Below are 26096 nucleotides of genomic sequence, written 5' to 3'. Positions count from 1 at the left end.
CCTTGTCCTTTTAACTATTTTATCCTCTGCTGTCTTCACTGTTTCATCTCTCGAAGCTACCCGTTCGTCTTCTACTGTATTCCTTTCCCCTCTTCCAGTCAATCGTTGCCTAATGTTCACTCTGAAACTCGCAACAATCTCTGGTTCTTTCAACTTATCCAGGTACCATCTCCTTAATTTACTACTTTCTGCAGTTCATAACCAGTATATTGTGGTCAGAGTCCTCATCTGCCCCTGGAAATGCTTTACATTTTAAAATATGGTTCTTCTTTCGTTCCTTTCCCCCAGACCAAATTCATCTGTTTTTCCTTCTCTTCCTTTTCCTGCTGTCGAATTGCAGTCTTCCGTCATAATTATATTTTCGTCATCCTTAACTAGTTGAATAATTTCCTTTATCTCATCATACATTCCTTCAGTCTCTTCATCTGCGGAGCAAAATTGCATTTAAACTTGGTGAGTGTGGGCTTCGTGTCTACCTTGCCTAAGATAATGCCTTCACTATGCTGTTCGTAGCACTTTACCAGCATTCCTATTTTCTTATTCACTACTACACCTACTCTTGTTACCCCTACTTGATTTTGTATTTATAACTTTTTGCTCAACGGAGCGGAAGTCCTGTTCTTTCTGTCACCGCACTTCTCTATTTCCCACCATATCTGACTTCAATCTATCCATTTCCCTTTTTAAATTTTGTAATCCATCTGCCTGATTAAGGGATCTAACATTCCAAGCTCCGGTCCCAGGAACGCCACTTCAGTTTTTTTGATGAGGACATCCTGCTGAATAGTCCTAGCCTTGAGATACAAATGGGGGGACTGTTGTATCTCCGGAATATTTTGCTCAAGAGGATGTCACCATGATTTAACCATACAGTAGAGGTGCATGCTTTGTGAAAAATAACGGTTGTAGTCTTCCCTTGCATTCATTTGTTCGCAGTACCAGCACAGGAAGGCTAGGTTGGCTGATGTGAAACGGAGCCGATCAGTCAGTCATCCAGACTGTTGCCCCTGCAACTAGAAGAAAAGTTGCTGCCTCTTTTCAGGAACCATATGTTAGTTTGACCACTCCACCCCTTCCGTTGTGGCTGCACCTACGGTACGGTTGTCTGCATCGTTGATGTATAACAGCCACCACACCTCGGCAAGTCCGGAGTTCATAGGGGACATGGACGATAAACAGCACGATAAGAAGAATATAGAAGCTTTTGAAATGTGTTGTTACTGGAGAATGTTGAAGACTGGATGGGTAGCTCGGATGATGGAAAGGTACTAAATCGAATTAGTAAGAAAATAAATTTACAGAGAAATGAAAGATCTTCGACTGGATAGGCTCTTGTGTAGAGCTTCATTATATCGCTCTTCAGACTGAAGAGGCCACGGCAGGTATTATATTACTCAAACATTCTGTTTGCTGAATGGTGTTCAAAGTCTGTTTATTGAAGTCTGCAGTCCAGTTCGTGTTTCTGACGTTGTGCATGTTGATTTCGAATGTCATGTATGCATCTACGCTGATAATGAAATAGGAAAAAATTCTTTTGTTTGACGATGATCAGTAACAATCGAAACTAGTAATACCTATAAAGGTTTTCATAGTTGCTGACGGGGATGTAACATGATTTTCGACAAATATCTTAAAGCTATGGAAGCATCAACTATTGAAAATATTTAATGTAGTGGCAGCTTGAGGATGATATCTAGTCCGGGCCAAAATATCATTAATGATGAATCAATGAAGCAAGTTAACAAATTCCTTTATTAAGCATCTATTGGAACATTGTTCGTGGGGAAAGGGTGACAAAATGTTAGAATAAAAGGTATTAAATAAAAACATAAGTTGTTTAAATTTAGTATTTATCGTCGGTACATAGCGGGCTGCTCCTCGCCACTCACTCCAGCCATCATGGAGTTTCGATTGCCTAATGACGATCTTACCGCGATCGAAACCAGTCCCCTGATTAAATTTTAACTGCTAAAAACTTATATGCGATCTTAGAATGTTTTTATTCAATAACTTTCAAATTAATTTGTTTTTGGCGTGATAATATGAGTTTCAACAGCAGTTGTTGATGCAAGTAGAAAGCTGCACATGTTTCAGTATCCTTATGACGCATTCAAATCTAATTTTAGAAACAGCAAAAGGGATACTTTCCCTAAACTAAATAAAACAATGGCAGTAGCAAAGTTGTTGTTGTTGATGCATATACTGGACGACACGACACGACACAACGACACTTAACTGCAGAGTTAAGATTCCTGAGCAGCAGATAGCTATACATGGCTAGACAGGAAGGAAAATTAAGATATCAGTAAAGAATTAAAGTACTTAACCTGAAAGAAGTTGTGAAGTACAGGAACAATTAGAAAGATCGTTAATAAGAATGTAAGAAACAATAAGAGACAGTCGAATGAAAACGAGACAGATGGAAGAAGAATAAGTTGGGGGAGTGGGGGGGGGGGGGGGTGTTGGGTTGTTTGGGGAAGAGACCAAACAGCGAGGTCATCGGCCTCAGTGGATGAGGGAAGGATGGGGAAGGAAGTCGGCCGTGCCCTTCGAAAGGTGCCATCCCGGTATTTGCCTGAAGCGATTTAGGGAAATCACGGAAAACCTACATCAGGATGGCCGGACGCAGGATTGAACCGTCGTCCTCCCGAATGCGACTCCAGTGTGCTAACTGCGCCACCTCGCTCGCTGAAGAATAGGTAACTTGATCCTTATTTCAAAAGTAATCGCAATAGCTGTTTAAACATGTAGCCCATTGCGGGCCGCCCACACTTGCCAAGGTTGTGTCGATTATGGTGCAGAAATTTCGCTGGGAAGCCCTAGACAACCTCCATACAGTCACGATCTCTTCCCCATGCGATTTCCATGTTTCTGGAGCGTTGAAGAAAGACATTCGTGGTCGTCGATTTACTTCGGTCGAAGAGGTGCACTCCTGGGTACAATGGTAGTATCGTATGCAACCCCAAACATTTTTTCGTGATTGCGTTGACCATCTTATCTCATAGTGGGATAAATGTATTAACTGTTATGGCGATTACTTTCGAAATAACAAACATTTACTTACTTCTTCCCCATCTGTTTCATTTTCATTTGATTGCTTCTTGTAGAGCGCCCAAGTCGCTGCTGCAGTACCTGCCAAAAAAAGAAAGATGGGTCGAGCACAGAAAAGATGGACAGAGCAACATGCTCGAGAGCAAGATAAGCCACAAACGGTTTCGATGAAGATAATGAGGACGAAAATGAAGACGATTAAAAAGTAGACAGTCGGGATTATTATTAACATTGAAAAACGTATCTTACACTACTGTTTGTACTAAGTGAAACACGCCATGGTAAGAGCACGTTTGGAACAGCGGAACCGTAATAAGTGATTTAAATGGCAGACAGGTGGCGTGCACGTACGCGCCACAGTAGAGAGCCTGTGTAGGGACAGTGTGGCCAACCGGACGATACGGCGGCCATTTTTCTGCCAAACTGCGGGCGGGACTTTTGAATGGCCAGTAGTGGAGTACACACTCACCGAATCAAAAGCACAAGACAATATGGCGAAATCATTCGTTAAATGCCTTTCTGTACAGCTATAATATACTCATAGTAGCCTACTACGTACAGCACAGGACAATTTGATACAGTGGCTGTAACAATTTTCGTTACTTGCATTTATCTCCTTTAAAGTTCGTTTACTAGACACATTGCAATGAAAGTAACGTAAATAAAAAAATATAGTGTATATCATTTGTTTTGTTTCGGAAGTGCGTAACGCTAAAGATTTAACGTACCTGTATTACGTCAGATGAATGAAAGTTGTAAGCAGTTGTTTACTTGTGACATGCAAAAAGTGTGAGACGTATTAGTACTTCTTGTCTCGTCTTCAAACTTTTTGCATGTCACACGTAAACAACTGCTTACGACTTTCTTTCATATATATATATATATATATATATATATATATATATAAGTGACCAAATAGAACAAGAAAACTACCGTATCCCTCCTACCCCACAGTAAGTAGGCCTATTAAAAACTGTCTTAAAGAGTACCTACAATTATTTACTACGAATAATGTTTCAGCAAACGACGACAACTGCGGAAAACGTGCTTACAACTTGCCTGCGTCAACAGACAGGCAATAATACTGAAACCAAAATAATGCCTAGCGTACTGATTCGGAACGAAATAAAGTTTGACGCTATAGAGTCGAATGAGAATGCACAACAATTGCAGGAAATTTCCGTTCCCAGCAAGGACTGTAAGATATTGGCTTCAGAAAAGCTTGTGAAGCTACCAGTATGCACGAAATCACAAAACGCTTCATTATTTCAACTCGTATTTAAGATCTCAAACGCTAATTACATACTAAAAACGATATACAGCTAAATCGAACATGCATGCCAACGCATAACAAGTCTCTCAATAATTCAAATACCTTTTAATCGTTTCCAAAATTCCTCTGAACTTCAACTCAAAAGCACGGCGAACATACGAAGCGCGAGAGACGATTGGCAGAAAAATGGCGCCAAAGCTAATCAACCAATCACGGGCAACTTCACGTACGGCCAGTATTTGAATACAGGCTCTCTACGCCACAGCACCTTCCTCTGTGCGATCACACAGGTCAGTGTTATGCAACGCTCAGTCGATGTGGCGCCGTCATAGGAAGTGGAAACGTGTAACCAAAGGCCAGTATCCCCCGCCGATATCACACGGTGGAACATCAGCGTGTGGGTGCGTGCGAACGGGCTGAATGATTGGTCTCCGGGAGGTGGGTCCGTCGTTCCGCGACACGGCACGCTGCTTCAGAAGTGAGGAGCATGTGGAACTACAGTGCGCGTCATTTATGTTGGCGGCCGAGTTTAGGTTCGTTCTGCGCATCTGACGTCAAAAAATACAGTCAGCCAATGAACAGAGAACAACGTTGCCAGATCTCGACTGCAGAGCAGAGCAGGGACCAGTGTCTTCAGTTTTAGAAATATTCAATCATAAATAAAGTAATAGAACAAAAGCAATGTCTTGATAGCAGACTTTGTTTTATAGAAAGTTTGGAAAAACCATTCTTTATACCAATTGCTTCATTTTCTATTTATTAATTAAACCAAACAAGCAATAAGACTCCTAATTCAGGCGATAGCAAGGAAAGGTGTTTGTATCAATTTCACGAACCACTTTTTCGCAATAAAGAACAGCGGTAATTGTTTACTTCCTATTGTACTTCGACGAAGAGCGAGTAATTCATAGGCATACCAACAGTGTTTGTCAGAATTTTGCGTGACCTATTAGAGTCCTTATGGAGAGACACAGGAGGACGAGCTGCGCTAGCGTAACGGTTAGGGCGTTGAGTTAGTAAGGTAAAGAGTTCAAACCTTGTGCGATGCTAAATATTTTCTTTATTTAAAAACAATATCGAAGTGTCTTACTTCACGAATTTTATTCGTTTGAATGCAATTTTTTGAAATTTCTAGTGCTTTGTCTCTTCATTAACCCTTTCGCTGCTGCAGTCACGTGCTCCCCGCATTCCGCGCTGTGCGCGATTTTCTCATCACTGCACTGCTCGCCTGTGCAGACACATGGTGTTCCCACTGCTTTGACACACTTATCATTCGATTTCACAAAAACTATTTGGCCCAAAAATTAGATTTTTACACATCTTCTTGACTGATACCTTCCCCCCATAAATGACTTAATTTTGGTTCGATGTTCAACCCAGTTATTGTGCAGCATTAAATGTAGAAAACCATTGCACGAAATTTTGAAGAGTTTGCAGAGGTAAAAGTCCATAGTGTATACTTTCCAGTTTGCAGAGGTAAAAGTCCATAGCGTATACTTTCCGTATGATCGATTTTAGTTGCCACAATGTTGAAAATGAAATGTGGACAAGGTACCTAAATTTCATATAAAATTTACTGTATAACAATATCTCATTTAATGTAAGTACCACATAGGTGTCGTATGTAATATTGAGAAATATTCCGTCTTTCGCGACTGTAATAAAAGTTTTATTTACACTGGGCGTGTTTGGCGTTATTTTAAAGCTTTTTAATCAGTCAAAGGAAGTGGGGGGGAAGGTATCAGTCAAGATGATGTGTAAAAATCTAATTTTTGGGCCAAATAGTTTTTGTGGAATCGAATGATAAGTGTGTCAAAGCAGTCGGAAACACCATGTGTCAGCACAGGCGAGCAGTGCAGTGACAAAATCGCGCACAGCGCGAAATGCGGGGAGCACGTCTCTGTAGCAGCGAAAGGGTTAATGCGGCAGTTGTGGCTTTACTTCATAAACTGCGCGCTCCCCCCTAAACGTAAGCTTGCGAACTATACTATACTATGGCGCTGCTTGTCTTCGCGCGTGCGTCGTGTGCAACTGACAACGCAGCAATCTCCCGCGTCTGGGCGGGCATGCGCGAGCCGCCAAGATAAAAGAAACTATAGAGGTGGAAGGAGGGCCGTACATAGCGGCGACAATGTGACCAGAGCATGAGATGGTCGCCATCTTGTGCGCTTGGCTTTAACCGGCAGCACAGCTTCGTCCCCAACATTGGCGTGACGCTGGAGCGCTGCAACTGGTGTGGACATGTCTACGTCGACGGTTCGACGCCGTCTTTTGCGGGCTGGGCTGGTGGCATACATGCCACTGCGTCGGCTTCCTTTGACCAGACTCCACGAATGCCACAGGCTGCAATGGGCCATTGGCGTGCTGAGTGGCAAAATGTAGCTTATCCTACAGTGATGGCAGCATACGCGTTCGACGCCAGCCTGGTGAACGCAATAGGGCACGCTGTATTGTTGAGTCATAGCGGACCGAAGCAAAGTGTAATGGTTTGAGACGCCATCGTTTATAACACGCGATCTCGCTGCCTACATCTTCAGGGCATTCTGAACATTTATCGCTACATCAAGGAGGTTCTACAGCCCGATGCACTGCCCCTCCTGGAGGCCGTTCCACATGCCATGTTTCAGCAGAACAACGCCGGCATGCATACGGCGGGGAATATGCAAATCTTAAACGAAGAACGACGGGTGCCGTTGTTCCCATGGCATGCCCATTCGCCTGACATGTCACCCATCGCACATGACTCCTATATCGAAATTAGAACTATATTAATACCTTCGCTGCTAACGGGCGTTGAAATATATCAACGGGGACAGGTGAAAATGTGTGCCCCCGACCGGGACTCGAACCCGGGTTCTCCTGCTTACACGGCAGACGCTCTAGCCACCGAGGGTGCAGAGGATAGTGCGATAGCAGGGACTATCTCGCGCACGCCTCCCGCGAGACCCACATTCTCACCTTGCTCCCTGCCGCCGTTGGATAAGCAGCTGAGCAGCAAGTCGTATACTCCTAGCTCACTCGTTGGTTACATAGTTTAATTCTTAATTTCTTTGCGTGTTTTTGGTACTTGAATTGTTTAATTCATAAATTTCGGGCGTATTATAGTATTTGAGAGTTGTAGCATCGCGTTTTAGTACCTGAATAGTGTAAATTCGCGTAGTCGTTTGTCTACTGTTTTTGTTTTGAACGGCCAGTGTCGGTTGGTCACAGTCAGTGTGCTCCCTGCCGCCGTTGGATAAGCAGCTGAGCAGCAAGTCGTATACTCCTAGCTCACTCATTTGTTACATAGTTTAATTCATAAATTTCGGGCGTATTATAGTATTTGAGAGTGTAGCATCGCGTTTTAGTACCTGAATAGTGTAATTTCGCTTAGTCTCCTTCCGCCGCCGAGCAGTGTCAGCAGTGCGCAAGTAGCAGCATTACTGCATTTATTAGGCAATCTTGTATTTTAATAACCGTTTAAATTTTGTCGATTTGTTTGCGCTCTCTGTAGATTAGTTCAGACGTTCTTTGCAAAACAGTTTTTAGCATGGATAGGGACTGCAACTGCTGTGTTCGGATGCAGGCTGAGTTGGCATCCCTTCGCTCCCAGCTTCAGGCAGTGTTGGCTTCGGTCACACAGCTTGAGGCTGTTGCCAATGGGCATCACTGTGGGGGTCCGGATGGGGGTTTGTCGGGGACGGCCAGCTCGTCCCACGCATCCCCTGATCGGACTACGACTGTGGTTGCCCGGGATACTGCCCGCATTGAGGCTGATCCCTCACCTGTGGTAGAGTGGGAGGTCGTTTCAAGGTGTGGCAGGGGGCGAAAGACATTCCGGAGGGCTGAACGGAAAGCCTCTCCAGTTTGTCTGACGAACCGGTTTCAGGCTCTGTCTCAGGCTGATACTGATCTTCGGCCTGACATGGCTGCTTGTCCTGTTCCAGAGGTTGCCCCTCAGTCTGCAAGATCAGGGCAGTTGCAGAGGGTGGGCTTACTGGTAGTTGGGAGCTCCAACGTCAGGCGCGTAATGGGGCCCCTTAGGGAAATGACAGCAAGAGAGGGGAAGAAAACCAATGTGCACTCCGTGTGCATACCGGGGGGAGTCATTCCAGATGTGGAAAGGGTCCTTCCGGACGCCATGAAGGGTACAGGGTGCACCCATCTGCAGGTGGTCGCTCATGTCGGCACCAATGTGTGTGTCGCTATGGATCGGAGGAAATCCTCTCTGGCTTCCGGCGGCTATCTGATTTGGTGAAGACTGCCAGTCTCGCTAGCGGGATGAAAGCAGAGCTCACCATCTGCAGCATCGTCGACAGGACTGACTGCGGACCTTTGGTAAAGAGCCGAGTGGAGGGCCTGAATCAGAGGCTGAGACGGTTCTGCGACCGTGTGGGCTGCAGATTCCTCGACTTGTGCCATAGGGTGGTGGGGTTTCGGGTTCCGCTGGATAGGTCAGGAGTCCACTACACGCAACATGCGGCTACACGTATAGCAGGGGTTGTGTGGCGTGGGCTGGGCGGTTTTTTAGGTTAGATGGCCTTGGGCAAGTACAGAAAGGGCAACAGCCTCAACGGGTGCGGGGCAAAGTCAGGACATGCGGGGACTAAGCAGCAATCGGTATTGTAATTGTCAACTGTCGAAGCTGCGTTGGTAAAGTACCGGAACTTCAAGCGCTGATAGAAAGCACCGAAGCTGAAATCGTTATAGGTACAGAAAGCTGGCTTAAGCCAGAGATAAATTCTGCCGAAATTTTTACAAAGGTACAGACGGTGTTTAGAAAGGATAGATTGCATGCAACCGGTGGTGGAGTGTTCGTCGCTGTTAGTAGTAGTTGATCCTGTAGTGAAGTAGAAGTGGATAGTTCCTGTGAATTATTATGGGTGGAGGTTACACTCAACAACCGAGCTAGGTTAATAATTGGCTCCTTTTACCGACCTCCCGACTCAGCAGCATTAGTGGCAGAACAACTGAGAGAAAATTTGGAATACATTTCACATAAATTTTCTCAGCATGTTATAGTCTTAGGTGGAGATTTCAATTTACCAGATATAGACTGGGACACTCAGATGTTTAGGACGGGTAGTAGGGACAGAGCATCGAGTGACATTATACTGAGTGCACTATCCGAAAATTACCTCGAGCAATTAAGCAGAGAACCGACTCGTGGAGATAACATCTTGGACCTACTGATAACAAACAGACCCGAACTTTTCGACTCTGTATGTACAGAACAGGGAATCAGTGATCATAAGGCCGTTGCAGCATCCCTGAATATGGAAGTTAATAGGAATATAAAAAAAGGGAGGAAGGTTTATCTGTTTAGCAAGAGTAATAGAAGGCAGATTTCAGACTACCTAACAGATCAAAACGAAAATTTCTGTTCCGACACTGACAATGTTGAGTGTTTACGGAAAAAGTTCAAGGCAATCGTAAAATGCGTTTTAGACAGGTACGTGCCGAGTAAAACTGTGAGGGACGGGAAAAACCCACCGTGGTACAACAACAAAGTTAGGAAACTACTGCGAAAGCAAAGAGAGCTCCACTCCAAGTTTAAACGCAGACAAAACCTCTCAGACAAACAGAAGCTAAACGATGTCAAAGTTAGCGTAAGGAGGGCTATGCGTGAAGCGTTCATTGAATTCGAAAGTGAAATTCTATGTACCGACTTGACAGAAAATCCTAGGAAGTTCTGGTCTTACGTTAAATCAGTAAGTGACTCGAAACAGCATATCCAGACACTACGGGATGATGATGGCATTGAAACAGAGGATGACACGCGTAAAGCTGAAATACTAAACACCTTTTTCCAAAGCTGTTTCACAGAGGAAGACCGCACTGCAGTTCCTTCTCTAAATCCTCGCACAAACGAAAAAATGGCTGACATCAAAATAAGTGTCCAAGGAATAGAAAAGCAACTGGAATCACTCAATAGAGGAAAGTCCACTGGACCTGACGGGATACCAATTCGATTCTACACAGAGTACGCGAAAGAACTTGCCCCCCTTCTAACAGCCGTGTACCGCAAGTCTCTAGAGGAACGGAGGGTTCCAAATGATTGGAAAAGAGCACAGATAGCCCCAGTCTTCAAGAAGGGTCGTCGAGCAGATGCGCAAAACTATAGACCTATATCTCTTACGTCGATCTCTTGTAGAATTTTAGAACATGTTTTTTGCTCGCGTATCATGTCATTTCTGGAAACCCAGAATCTACTATGTAGGAATCAACATGGATTCCGGAAACAGCGATCGTGTGAGACCCAACTCGCCTTATTTGTTCATGAGACACAGAAAATATTAGATACAGGCTCCCAGGTAGATGCTATTTTTCTTGACTTCCGGAAGGCGTTCGGTACAGTTCCGCACTGTCGCCTGATAAACAAAGTAAGAGCCTACGGAATATCAGACCAGCTGTGTGGCTGGATTGAAGAGTTTTTAGCAAACAGAACACAGCATGTTGTTATCAATGGAGAGACGTTTACAGACGTTAAAGTAACCTCTGGCGTGCCACAGGGGAGTGTTATGGGACCATTGCTTTTCACAATATATATAAATGACTTTGTAGATAGTGTCGGAAGTTCCATGCGGCTTTTCGCGGATGATGCTGTAGTATACAGAGAAGTTGCAGGATTAGAAAACTCTAGCGAAATGCAGGAAGATCTGCAGCGGATAGGCACTTGGTGCAGGGAGTGGCAACTGACCCTTAACATAGACAAATGTAATGTATTGCGAATACATAGAAAGAAGGATCCTTTATTGTATGATTATATGATAGCGGAACAAACACTGGTAGCAGTTACTTCTGTAAAATATCTGGGAGTATGCGTGCGGAACGATTTGAAGTGGAATGATCATATAAAATTAATTGTTGGTAAGGCGGGTACCAGGTTGAGATTCATTGGGAGAGTGCTTAGAAAATGTAGTCCATCAACAAAGGAGGTGGCTTACAAAACACTCGTTCGACCTATACTTGAGTATTGCTCATCAGTGTGGGATCCGTACCAGGTCGGGTTGACGGAGGAGATAGAGAAGATCCAAAGAAGAGCGGCGCGTTTCGTCACTGGGTTATTTGGTAACCGTGATAGCGTTACGGAGATGTTTAGCAAACTCAAGTGGCAGACTCTGCAAGAGAGGCGCTCTGCATCGCGGTGTAGATTGCTCGCCAGGTTTCGAGAGGGTGCGTTTCTGGATGAGGTATCGAATATATTGCTTCCCCCTACTTATACCTCCCGAGGAGATCACGAATGTAAAATTAGAGAGATTAGAGCGCGCACGGAGGATTTCAGACAGTCATTCTTCCCGCGAACCATACGCGACTGGAACAGGAAAGGGAGGTAATGACAGTGGCACGTAAAGTGCCCTCCGCCACACACCGTTGGGTGGCTTGCGGAGTATCAATGTAGATGTAGATGTAGATGTATGTCCACACACTTCATTCGTAGTGTCCCACCCCAACACACTGATTACATTCTTACCAAGTCCGGTAAGAGTTCGGGGAATATGTGTGCATCCGCACAGGAGGAGGACATGGCTGATATTGCCAGAACTATATACTTATATGGATATGGTGTCTGTTCTTTCAGACATGTCAGAAAGAACAGACACCATATCCATATATATATATATATATATATATATATATATATATATATATATATATGACCCCAATATAGTCAGTTGGCAACTTGTTGGTTCAGGTCCTCCTGCAGCCACAGTTGGTGCGTCTTGGACGCGCATACAAACGACTTGGCAGAGCATTTCCCCAGCAGTATATTCAGGAGCTCTTTGACTCCGTGCCACGACATCTAGTGGCTCTGATTGCAGCACGTGCTGGCGCTACTCCGTACTGAGTTTCCACAGTGACAGTCCATGTACAGGTCTGTAATGCTAATCATTTGTGTAGTGTCATATCCTTAATCGATGCAATAAGTTTCATTGTGATCGCGTATCTCGGTCCTGGCGATTCACGTCTTCCAAACAGAGGTGTATATTTGTAAATATTCTTCACAGTAAGTTTAATGTAGTAGCCGTTTTCGATGGAGTTCTACTGCTGATGTACTGCAGCTGGTCGTAGAATAACTTCAGCAGGTTACATGAGAACTAGTCCAGACATACATTCCTGCCGTTAAGTAGAAGACGGGAAGTCGGAGCATCGCTAATAGCTACGATAACAGCTGCAGTCGGGTGTCACCTTACTAGTGTGCTGGCCGCGTGGCAGGGCTCGCTACAGCGTGCACGATGCTAATGAGGCGGCACTTTGCGTCGCGGTCTCCGTAGGTGGCTCCCAAGCGGAGGTGCGGCACGCGTTTCGGCGGTAGGCCTCGCGCCGGTCTGACGGGGCACGAGCCATTGTGTGCTCGGGTGATATACAGCGCGCCTTACGTGTCCGTATTTGCACTCTTCAAATCTCCGGCTGCTGCGGCCCTGTCTCCTTCCCTTCACCTCCACTCTACGCGCGAGCGCCGCCCGGTCACCACCTCTTCCGCTTCCACGCAGACGTCGCCTCAAAGTTGCCGCCATGCCTGCGGTCGTGCGGCTGCACAAGAGGGCCTACGACTGTAAGTTCAAACTGGTCGATCATCTCCTCTCTTAAGAACACATGCGTTGTCATACTGACTGAATAGTTCCCATGTGCAGGACAGAGCGAGGGAGCGGGGCATTTTCTTTTGCTGTAAAATACACACACCAACAAAAGTTTTGAATTACCGCTTTACTGCAAAACTCGTAGTACAGAAAACAAAAATTGCCTCTAAGTCACGTTTACATTGTAGGCATTTGCAGTGTTTCAGAATCACCAAATCAAAAGCACAAACATTTGTGTAACAACAAAACCGTCTGTTTCCCATGTGGAGTGTTTAACACCACTCCTGAGAAACGTCCATACGTCGTGGAACGTCCCTTTCTTCGGGTGCAGGCTTGGCTCCGTCGTGGCATACCGCTGTTATGATCATCAGTTGTCCCTGGTCCAAATTGTGCCACTCTTCAGTGGTGATTCTATGTAAGTCATGCAGAGTGCAAGTCTTTTCGACGTCCAAAAACATATCGTTCCAATCTATCCATACGTGTTCGATCAGGTTCACGTTCGGGTAATTGCAGGCCATTCCATTCTGGTGACTCTAGCATCTTCAAGGAACGTGTTCACAAAAAAAGCTCGATGAACACGCGATTTATCATCTGTCAAGATGAAATCATCACAAAAATGTTAGCGATATGGTTGTAGAATCTCGTCACTGTACAGCAGAGCAATGAATCTGCACTCAATAACGACGGGAAGTGTACGGTGGCCCCCATTTAATGTCAAGCCAGAGCACTACCTGTCAATTAGAACTATTCAATGTCTACACCGCCTCAGTGTGACGCGGTTGCATCCATCGAGCAACTTACATGGTTGACAAACCTTCTGCACGTAATGTTATGATGCGGACTCCATAATTGGTCGCGACTATCCTCGCTGGCGTGATGGTAATTCACTGTGCTGTTCTACAGACGTCCTTCGTGGATCCCTATAGATGATTTACTTTCAAATGAATTGATGCAATCCATTTGAGTGCGGCGTTCTACCTGTAGGTAGCGCTCATGGTAAATGTACAGGACCTGCACGACACACAAGGGTCAGGCGAAACTTGTCTTTCTGGGTTTACAGGACTCACACGAAAGGCACTGAACGAGAGAGTATGTGTCCAGCTATCAGTAAACTCTCTCTCTGCGTAGTCCGCATAATGGAGAGAGGCGCCGTCAGCTAACTGGAAATGATGTCCAATTAACGAGGCGCACTTGGCGAGAATAATAGAAGACAAATTCCGTTTGTTCCCGTGGATACTTTTTGCGGCATTTCTGTGTACATCTTTTACATTTTTGACACTGAACTGTTATCCTGTTTGATTTATGGGGGAAACTATTGGCGAGTGTCGCTAGAAGCCAGTTGTGGCCGTTAGTGACCGTGGTGTAAGTTTTCCAATCTAGTGGTTATATTTAAATGTCTTTTTCAAAGTACAAAACTGCTGCTGCGCTATTTTAGCAGTATAGTACGAGGGTTGCCCAGAAAGTAATGCACCGCATTTTTTTTCCTGCAACAATTCCTTATTGAACATAACGAGAATTACACACACATGGTGTTTTATCTACACACCTTATTTTTCCACGTAACCTCCATCCCGTTCTACGGTCTTCCTCCAGAGCGAAATAAGGGCATGTGTGACGTGTCAGTAGCAATTCGAGTCCTGCCGACGGAGCCAGTGGTTCGCTGTGTGAATCCCCTCCTCATCGTTCTCAAAATGTCTTCCACGATTTGCATCCTTTAACGATCCAAGCAAGTGAAAATCCGAGGGAGGTAGGCCACGTGTGTCAGCCGTGGATGGTCTCCCCGACCACTGCAAATCGTGGAGCTCCGCCGAACCGCCTACTGATGATGACCTCACACTCCGTGTCCAGCGACTAACTGTACTTCTGTCGGCAGCAGATGCTCCATAGACTTTCCACAAGCGTTGCGAATATTCCCACAGTTTTTCTTTCTTTGCAGTGAGAAATTCAGTGACGGCACGTTGCTTGTAACGTACATCACCTACAGATACAATTTTGAAATTGTCCTGCAGCTACGCTTTCTGTCGGAAGTGAAGGAAACTTGGTGCGCTCACTCTGGAGACTTCAAATAATACATACGTAACGTTTCGCATTTGTAGCATTGTTTTCCGGCTGAGAAAAAAATTGCGGTGCATTGCTTTCTGGGCAACCCTCGTAGTAGTGACAGTTTAAAAATTGTCTCGTTGGTCAAACCGAGCCTGACAGTCGTGTTCTAGACTGGTCTAATACTGCATAGGAGTAACGCAGGACTGCCAATGAAGTTCGAGTAAGTCTGTGGAGCAGTATGTCTGCATCCACATGGCTACTCTGCAAATCACACTTAAGTGCCTGACAGAGGGTTCATTGAACCACCTTAACAATAATTCTCTATTATTCCAATCTCGAACAGCACGCGGAAAAAAAACGAACACCTATATCTTTCCGCGCGAGCTCTAATTTCTCTTTTTCACTATGATGGTCGTTTCTACCTAAGTACGTCGGCGTCGACAAAATATTTTCGGAGGAAGAATTTGGCGTTTCGAATTTCGTGAGATCCCACCGCAACGAGAAATGTTAATTCTGCAAAGTTGATGTGCACAACGTGAACGTATACGCAGTACAACTGGACCGTAACGTGATTTGCTTGCAAACAGTGCACGGGTACATGCCATGTTTACGCTCTGCATCCCAGCACTTGTTATGGTCATGTGACGTACGTAGTTCAGTCAACTGTTGTTTGCATAGTTGTGCCGTGTAAGCCGCATTGTGTAGTCTATGGTGTTAACTGTGTTCGTACAAGCGCTGCCAACAATGCCTCACGTCTACAGTAATGAGGTATACACAGATATGGTTTATGTTCATAGCTTCTGCGATGGTAGTGCTACCGCTGCAAGAGAAGAATACCACAGGCGCTTTCCGACTCGACGATTACCTGATCGCAGGGTGTTTACAAAAGTGTTCATCACTTTGCGTGCAACCGGCTCTCTTCCAACTAGACAGTTTTGGTCCGAGAGGGCACGTCGACAAACTTTGCGAGAACAGGAAGAAATTATCGCAAGTGTTGAGCGAAGTACCAGTACGGGCATACGAAGAATGTCCCTGTGTATGAATGTTCCACAGACACGTGTATGGGAAACATCATTACATGCTATAAACCTTTATCCATTTCACATATAGCGTGCCCAAAATCTCCACACGTTGGAGACAATGCCTAACGACTTCAGTTCTGTCACTGGCTAATTGAGAATAGTCATTTGCTTCCATACATCCTATTCACTGACGAAGCCCAGTTTTCACGACATGGAATAAACAACACACGCAATAATCATCTATGGTCACGGGAAAATACATACCCCTCAGTGGATAGCAATTTCCAAGTTCGTTTTGCCATAAATGTTTGGTGCGGCATGATCGGTACATTTTTGATAGGTCCATTTATTATCAGTCAGCGATTGACAGGAGGGAGGTATCTGCATTTTTTGGAATATTCATTTGTGGAACTATTGGAAGACGTTCCTTTAGCGAAGGGAGCTGGAATGTACTTTGAACATGGTAGTGCCCCTCCACATGTTACCTTACGTGTGAGAGACCATCTCAACCGCACATACCCTAATCGTTGGATTGGCCGTGTCGGTGCTATTAACTGGCCTCAAAGATCACCTGACTTTACACCTTTAGATTTCTGTTCATGGGGTTGCATGAAATCAGAGGTGCACAAAGTGAAGGTAAATACACGAGATGAACTGCTTCGTCGCATCATGGACGCTGCTGAATTGATTAGGAACTAACCACAGGCAATTGAACAAGCAACACATGTTATCGCTAGATCGCAGAAGTGCATTGACGTTCATGGTGGGATATTCGAACCTGTTCTGTGAGCTGTACAACATCTATACGATAAGTGTTAAAGCCGTTTGTAAAAGACGTGGTACGTCTTTTTCAACTGAATACATGTAACATGTATGTTTTAATGCATTATATCCTAAATGCAAAGTAAATAAATATTATGTAAAAATGTGTAACATAACTGTACTTCTCTTTAACATTGTGTTCAAGAAAATCACGTTATGATCCAGTTGTATAGTGCGCTGTGTAAAATATTGACCTTTCCTCTCCAAACACCCTGTGTAGATCAGGAACAGCAGAGGGCCGATAACACTACCTTGGGGAACGCCAGAAATCACTTCTGTTTTACTTCAAGACTTTCCTTAATTACTACTAACTATGACCCTTCTGACAGGAAATCATGAATACAGTCACATAACTGAGACGATATTCCCTAAGCACGCAATTTGATTACAAGCCGCTTGTGAGGTACGGTGTCAGAAGCTTTCTGGGAGTGTAGAAATGCGGACTGAATCTGAAATCCTTGTCGATAGCAGTCAACACTTCTTGTGAATAAAGAGATATTTGTTTCACAAGAAAAATGTTTTCTAAATCCGTCTTGGCTATGTGTCAATAGACCGTCCTCTTTCGAGGTTACGTCGCGTAGTTTGTATCGCACGTCGAATACAGCTACGAATGCTTGGATGTTGCAGCATGGGGTGCAGCTTTACTTCCTCTGCATAAACTTTGTTTTGCAGCAGCGCAGCAAACGATTCAGCTTCAGGTTTCTTGCTTTTCTTGAGTAAAAAATACATGCGAATACGATTCTCTGCGTGGTTGGACGAAATGTTTTATTTGTTCGGACACTTTAAAATTATAGGGAAGACTGGTAATTGTATGCCCAGAGGCGAGAAAGAGACTTAGGCATTTTAAAGATCTTAAAGACTTACGAATCCTTCTTTCTTTCTTGGACCTTTGTCCCGCTCCAACGCCGGATCGGCTTTGCTATGACGGATTTGGCAGTGTTAATTGCAGATGGTGGCCGGATGCCCTTCCTGCCGCCACCCCGATCCCCCTGGGACGGAAGTAGTGTACCTCAGCTGTTCTGCGTCTAGTGTAAGTCATGAAACAGTGCGAACGTTTTCAAATGTCTGTGAGTCGTGTAACTGAGGCGGAACGTGGGGACCAGCCCGTATTCACCTAGGGGGATGTGGGAAACCGCCTAAAAACCACATCCAGGCTGGCCGGCACACCGGCCCTCGTCGCTAATCCGCCGGGCGGATTCGATCCGAGGCCGGCGCGGCTACCCGAGTCCAGGAAGCAGCGCATTAGCGCCCTCGGCTACCCTGGCGGGTCTTAAAGACTCGAGAATGATCTTCATGATTAGGTTTCAGAAATTTCTTGCGTAGGAATATACAAGATTTCGAAATACTTCTACAGGTAGTTCAGGACGCATTTTGAAATATGATAACAATTTGTCTGCTAATTTCTGCTTCGGTCAGAATACCAGTCGCAATTTCCACTCTTAACCCACTGCAAAGTCTTCGAAGAACACGTGAGTTACTCGGTTTTGAAGTATCATAATAGCTAGGACCAACAACAAAAAGATCGCCATCATTTCATCAAGGTCTGATATGAGACTCGCGTAGAATATTTTCATTGGTTGTACATACAGTATATCACTCGCATCACGGTGTGATCCTATTAGTGCTATGAGATGTCACGCCAAAAGCCAATTCTATATGAAACATGTAACATTCATGCCTCCAGACAACTTTCCTGGCGTATGCTGCTGAGATCGCGTAAGTTATGTGGAAGTTACGATGTAAACTTGCTTAACGTTGTTCCCTGAGTTTTATTCGTGGCCCCAAACAAAATACACTATTATATTAATACGTGGTGTCTGTTCGTTCGGATATGTCGGAACGAACAGACATCACGCATTCATATAACTGATTCTCATAGATAGGCAACGGATCCACCTTCTTCAGTGCGAGTGCTCAAGTTCGTCCGACCTCTTGCGGAAATCTCTTAGTAGCGAGTATGGAGGAAAAGGAGAGGGACTGTGGATAGGTGGCGCTCGGTGGAAATGTGAGTCGGCGTGGGGCGTACCGAGATAGTACGCGCAGTTGGAATAAACACTGTGTCATGGGTGGCGCAGGTGATTAACGCAATTGTCTAGTAAGCACGAGATCTCAGTCATGCAGACTATTTTCACTCGTCGCCGCTGATTCCGTGTAGTGTCCCAACGCAGTCATCACCAATCCCTTTGCTTTCTTTTCTCCCCACTCAGCCTTCAATTTACACATGAAATACACTACGCCAGTCAGGTCGTTTGGTCTTAGATACTAGTTCTTTTTGCCACTCGTGCGAAACCAGGCCAGGTGGCTAGTTCAGTTATATGCAAACAATGCTGATTCACACCAGAATGTGGTTGTGACCAAGAGCTAACATTTACCCATCAATTCCTGAACGTGAGATCTTCAGGGTAGGTCATATGTAGATGTAACCCATTCAAAAACGATAGAGCCTGATAGACACTTGTGACGATATGTCCGTAGTATTGTAGCGTACGGGATTAGACATCTGATAACGAACTTCATGGGACTGTGGGGCTGCTTCGCTATCAGTGAGAGGTACTTACTGCCTTGCACGTGTCGCAGAAGTTAACCATCACGAAACTGTACAGCCCTGTATTCCTAACGCGCGTCAGAAAGTGTGATGCGATTCTGATTTTATGATTCGGAGCGTTATTAATACGGAGGGAAACGAGGTAGATGACATGAGACTATCGAATGCATTATGTGGAGACTAGCCCTTGCGTAAGCAGTGCATCCTGGGGAGAAATGCAGAAGCATTAAATTAACATCTTCTATAGCAGAACGAGTTAGCGAGCACAATAGATTTCCAACGGGGCTTGTTGGTAGGCAAAGGCCACAGGCTCAGTTTCTCTTGGCATTCATATTTCTATCCCGAAGGCGATGATGACGGCGTAACTTTACATACGGTGGAACATAAGACAGCCATTGGTCTTTGAAGCAACTGGAAATCTTATGAAGTGACGAATCGCTATCCGTGATGCGGCACTCTGATTGCTGTATTCGATCCAGCGAGTGGCTGCGAACTATGTTTAGGTGATTGTCGTGAGACAACAGAGAGAGTCCGTGAATGTCGCGTGATGGTTTGTCTTGGTTTGAGCCTGGACACTGTGCTCAAAAGGGAAGTGGCGCAAATTTTTATGAAATTATTGTTGACAATAAGGTGTTTCCAATACGGTGGCAATGTCTAGTATTTTCTAAATAAAACCACTATATTTAGCGGTAATATCTAACAGTCGTGCGTAGAACTGCAGTAATACGCGGGTATTTTAGTACATAAGCTAACATTGTGGAAAGATAAGCTCCTCTTACGCGTGACACACATTTAGATCCGCGTTCGCGTGAAACAGTGCTGCCTTGGCCTCTTTACTTCATGTAGCACGCAAGTAGACAAGGACCGAGAGTAATTCTCATTTAAAACGACTCGTTTCCATTCTACATCTTTCTGCTGAACTCCTGCTTTACGAGGAACGCGTGACTAACCGTACCAATTAGCGATGAATAGGATGTTGGAAACACTGACCTACCAGCTTTGTAGCAGTCGAGTCTGAGGAGAGACTCCGATTCCCATAGCGGAAACACCAGCACGAGATCCATTGTATTGTCTTCCTGAATCAGATTTACATTTACACTGATGTAGTGTATTGTAAGAGCTCCCCAGTATAGGTAGTGTGCCGTAGAATTGAAGCCAGCTATTTGCCTGTTAGTGAGAATTTCTCTGTGTACTATAGGTACAGTCCAACTTGACACTGCAGGCAGAGAATGCTCGGAGCGCCCGGAAGGGTATCTACGAGGGCAGTTCAATAAGTAATGCAACACATTTTTTTTCTCGGCCAGTTTTGGTTGAAAAAACCGGAAATTTCTTGTGGAATATTTTCAAACATTCCCGCTTCGTCTCGTATAGTTTCATTGACTTCCGACAGGTGGCAGCGCTGTACGGAGCTGTTAAAATGGCGTCTGTAACGAATGTGCGTTGCAAACAACGGGCAGTGATCGAGTTTCTTTTGGCGGAAAACCAGGGCATCTCAGATATTCATAGGCGCTTGCAGAATGTCTACGGTGATCTGGCAGTGGACAAAAGCACGGTGAGTCGTTGGGCAAAGCGTGTGTCATCATCGCCGCAAGGTCAAGCAAGACTGTCTGATCTCCCGCGTGCGGGCCGGCCGTGCACAGCTGTGACTCCTGCAATGGCGGAGCGTGCGAACACACTCGTTCGAGATGATCGACGGATCACCATCAAACAACTCAGTGCTCAACTTGACATCTCTGTTGGTAGTGCTGTCACAATTGTTCACCAGTTGGGATATTCAAAGGTTTGTTCCCGCTGGGTCCCTCGTTGTCTAACCGAACACCATAAAGAGCAAAGGAGAACCATCTGTGCGGAATTGCTTGCTCGTCATGTGGCTGAGGGTGACAATTTCTTGTCAAAGATTTTTACAGGCGATGAAATATGGGTTCATCACTTCCAACCTGAAACAAAACGGCAATCAATGGAGTGGCGCCACACCCACTCCCCTACCAAGAAAAAGTTTAGAGCCATACCCTCAGCCGGTAAAGTCATGGTTACAGTCTTCTGGGACGCTGAAGGGGTTATTCTGTTCGATGTCCTTCCCCATGGTCAAACGATCAACTCTGAAGTGTATTGTGCTACTCTTCAGAAATTGAAGAAACGACTTCAGCGTGTTCGTAGGCACAAAAATCTGAACGAACTTCTCCTTCTTCATGACAACGCAAGACCTCACACAAGTCCTCGCACCCGAGAGGAGCTCACAAAACTTCAGTGGACTGTTCTTCCTCATGCACCCTACAGCCCCGATCTCGCACCGTCGGATTTCCACATGTTTGGCCCAATGAAGGACGCAATCCGTGGGAGGCACTACGCGGATGATGAAGTAGTTATTGATGCAGTACGACGTTGGCTCCGACATCGACCAGTGGAATGGTACCGTGCAGGCATACAGGCCCTCATTTCAAGGTGGCGTAAGGCCGTAGCATTGAATGGAGATTACGTTGAAAAATAGTGTTGTGTAGCTAAAAGATTGGGGAATAACCTGGTGTATTTCAATGCTGAATAAAACAACCCCTGTTTCAGAAAAAAGTGTTGCATTACTTATTGAACTGCCCTCGTACATATTATGTTATCTGACGATGGTCTAAGAAGCCGAAAGCCGGTTCATAACTATTATTATTACTGTGGAACATTAATACAGTGTATTCAAGTTTTTAGTAATTCGCATTACTATTTTTTGAAATATAAAGTATAACAACCTCAAAAATTAATCATTGATTCAGCATAATGTAAAATTGATTTTATTGTCGGGTTACTGCAGCATATAAATAACGTTAAGGATGGCTCTTAACATTTCTGCGGTCACACTGGCACATAAATAGAAGTAAATAATGGTTCGGAACAAAACTTCATATTGTTACTTGTTTAAATAATTGACATTTTTCTTGTTACTAACAACTTCAGAGTCGCATTTGCATTCAGGATCTTTATCTGACAAGCGAGTCGCCTTTACACCATCCTTGGATTTGTAGAGATCGTCCGTGAAAAGCATTTTCCAGGTAGGAACACCACGCATGCATTGCTTAAGAGCATATTTTATGAGGTACAGAGTTGCCCAGAATCAAAGCAACAAATTCTGTCAAATTCACGATATAATCATACAGACTGTCAACAGATGTCGTTGCGATCGTGTTCTGCACGTAAGATGGCATTCCGATCAACGGACAACCCCGCCAGCAATGATGTCAGGGCACCGATCAAGCGGGGTAATGCTTGCACAATCGCTGTGTACACCGTCAGAGACGGTGCAGTATGGCACAGAGAGGACGCCTACAGACCCTCTGCTGTGGAGGGCCATAGGAAGAATGGAAGCAGAGAGTCGCAAACTGATGTGGCCCGATGGCTTAATCTGAATTCTTCTGTTGTTTCTCGAATGAGGCGACAGTTCATAGAGACCGCAACCGTATCCAGGAGACCAGACATCAGAAAGAGTGAAGCGTTATTTGGCTGTAAGGGCATGACGGTACCGCCGTAGTACTGCACTGCAACTGGCATCTGACCACGCAGCATCCATTGGACGTGTTGTATCGAGGCAAACGGTGCACAGGAGGCTTCGGCAGAGTGGTCTTCATTGTTGGAGACCTGCTGTCTGTCTACCTTTGGCGTGTCTTCGCAGAAGGGAACGTCTAGAGTAGAGCCGTCAACGTTCCACCTGGACGTCGAACAGTGGGCCAATTTTCATTTCACAGATGAATCCTGATTTTGTCTGAAGGGTGATTCTCGGCGGATTCGCATCTGGAGGGCACGTGGAACACGATTTCGGGACCCAAACATTGGAAAGAGACTGATATCGAGGAGGATCCCTAATGGTGTGGGCAGGGATTATGTTGACCACTGGAACACCTCTTCATGAAATTGTGCGGGTGAATTAGAAAGATTCAACTACAGTCAGGTTCCGTGAGAATGTCTTGGGATCTCATGCGCAGTGGTTGCGAGGTGCTGTGAGCCCAGACTTCGAATTGACGGACGGTAATTCTCGACCTCGTAGAGCACGGGTGGCTGGTGTTTTTTGGAAGCGGAAGACATTGCCTGCTGGCTCTCCCGATTTGAATTCCATAGAGCATGGCTGGGATGCACTAGGGAAGCAGGTTGCATCACATCAACGTCCACCAACCACTCTCCAAGACTGCGAGCAGCTCTGCAGGAAGAATGGGCTTTATTGCCTCAACATGAGATTGATGAGCCGGCCGAAGTGGCCGTGCGGTTAAAGGCGCTGCAGTCTGGAACCGCAAGACCGCTACGGTCGCAGGTTCGAATCCTGCCTCGGGCATGGATGTTTGTGATGTCCTTAGGTTAGTTAGGTTTAACTAGTTCTAAGTTCTAGGGGACTAATGACCTCAGCAGTTGAGTCCCATAGTGCTCAGAGCCATTTTGAGATTGATGACGTCATTCACATCATGTCCTGTCATTGTCAGGCCTGTATTGGTGCCAGAGATAGTCACACCCCATACTGATCATATTAACCAGTTGTCAGATCGTGTGTGCAAATCCGTTAAGTTGGAAGAAATGAACATCATTTTTTTCAACCATTCTGCATGTTGCAGTTGATAGCATTGTGTTTTCTTTACAATGTTTCTACTTGATTATCACCTCTTAATACTGTTTTGTGGCAAAATTAATGCAACCTTGCAAAATTTCCGTTTGTTGCTTTAATTTAGGACACCAGCATAGTTTCGCTAGCGAGAATCTGAAATTAGACTGTAAGGTGGCATGGTCTCCTGACCTTCATTTCTTACACATTCCATCCTCATAATTGTATTCTACACATCAAGACGCTTCATTCGAACCCAAACTCGATAAGGTAGAGTCAATTTTGTATGAATTCGTGTAAGCGATATGCAAATCTAATAAGTAAATCTCAAGTGCGCACTGGGGTTGAAAAAGTCAAGGGTGTCGTGCACAACATGACGGCCACAGGAGGTTTCGTTCTAAAGAGGAAACCATTCCGCTACGTAGACCGTCCCTTCAGAGGGCTGGGTCAACAACCGAAGCGACCGCCCAGAGAGAAGACAGCTTTTGTGAGAGTGAAGGGATAACGACCCTCGTGTTTGACTTAAAAGCAAATTCTGCAACATTGTGTGGGAGCACCCAGAAGACGCATTTTTCACGGACTTACTGCGTAGTTACGGAGTTCCCACAGTAGGACAGTATACGCCTAACAGAGATGCTACAGATTTCCGCATTGGTCGACTTAAACGAAACGTCATTCTCCCGTTTAAAAGAGCAATGCTAACTGGTGGAATATTTCTGACACAGAGTGTCAGAGAAGTGAGGGAAGTCAGTAAATGATATACCCTTGCAACTTTTCCAGACAAAGGGGCCGTTTCGTTGTCGCTCTTGGAGCGGGAACACGTAATGAGAGCGAGTGTGCTCGTACGTGCATGCAAAGAGTGAGGAACAAAGCCTCTCCTCAGTACTTTACTGGGAGAGCACCTCCGTCTTTAGTGAATCGGAGTGACACTCTATATTGAGTCACTCGCGGTTAAGCATTGTTCACTGTGTTGGTCGCCACACTTATCGTGCGGTGTGAACACACAGAGTACACCTGTGAGCGAATATTGACTGGCATCGTAGTGGACTGGTTATCTGACGGGTGTACCACGCCAATATTTAGACTAGGTGCAGACAGGAGTCCTTGACTTCATCAAGGCGTAGGGAGAGTTTGATTGGCGAAGGTCAGTCCAGATAGAAAGAGATAGTTGTGTTATTTTTCAGCAGCGAGCGACACAGGCAGCAGTCATCGCAGCTCACGGTATTGTGCGCTACCGCGTATGCGAGCTCCATTTGTCCTTCCTAACAGTACACTCCACTACATTTCTCATGCGACAGCCTTGACTGTACGTAGAAACGTTATTCACGTTGCGTAGGCACGGCTCTCATTCTGCCGAGTAAATAACATTCTGAAAGAGAAGGGAGAAAAGAACCTTTCCATACTTTGTAAAATAATAGCATTCCTATCCGTAAGAGGCAATCTACTGTTCCGAAAAGAGCCCGGAAGTTTATTATTTTATAAGAAAAAGTTTCACTTGATTTCTCAGAATTTTTTTGTAATAAATAATATTTTTCGTTCGTTTAATGTTTTTCTTACACTAACTAGCAATACTCCCGTACCCAAGCATTCCACTAGTTATGTAAGAATATACAGGGTGTTACAAAACGGTACGGCCAAACTTTCAGGAAACATTCCCTACACACACAAATAAAGAAAAGATGTTATATGGACATGTGTCCGGAAAAGCTTAATTTCCATGTTAGAGCTCATTTTAGTTTTGTCAGTATGTACTGTACTTCCTCGATTCACCGCCACATGTGTGGCCTGACGAGAATCCGCACGCAATTGTGCAATCACGTCATCAACACAGATTTTCTGTGAACGTTTGGGCAGGCATTGTTGGTGATGTCTGGTTTGGGCCCCATGTTCTTCCAATGGAGCACGTTATCATGATTTCATACGGGATGCTCTACGTATGCTACTAGAACATGTGCCTTTACAAGTACAGCACAACATGTGGTTCATGCACGATGGAGCTCCTGCACATTTCAGTCGAAGTGTTCGTACGCTTCTCAACAGATTCGGTGACCGATGGATTGGTAGAGGCGGACCAATTCCGTGGCCTCCACGCTCTCCTGACCTCAACCCTCTTGACTTTCATTTATGGGGGCATTTGAAAGCTCTTGTATACGCAACCCCGGTACCAAATGTAGACTCTTCATGCTCGTATTGTGGACGGCTGTGATACAAT

At 45.0% G+C, this 26096-nt stretch overlaps 1 protein-coding gene across 2 annotated transcripts in view; it reads left to right on the top strand.

The window, feature by feature from the left end:
* Positions 1-26096, top strand: part of LOC126458459 (anoctamin-10) — a 317839-nt gene that overhangs the window by 109879 nt on the left and 181864 nt on the right. The window lies entirely within an intron of this gene.

This window comes from Schistocerca serialis, chromosome 2 (assembly GCF_023864345.2).
Source record: "Schistocerca serialis cubense isolate TAMUIC-IGC-003099 chromosome 2, iqSchSeri2.2, whole genome shotgun sequence".
Classification (NCBI taxonomy): domain Eukaryota; kingdom Metazoa; phylum Arthropoda; class Insecta; order Orthoptera; family Acrididae; genus Schistocerca; species Schistocerca serialis.
The sequence above is the reverse complement of the archived record's forward strand: the minus strand, read 5'-3'. Positions and strand labels throughout refer to the sequence as shown.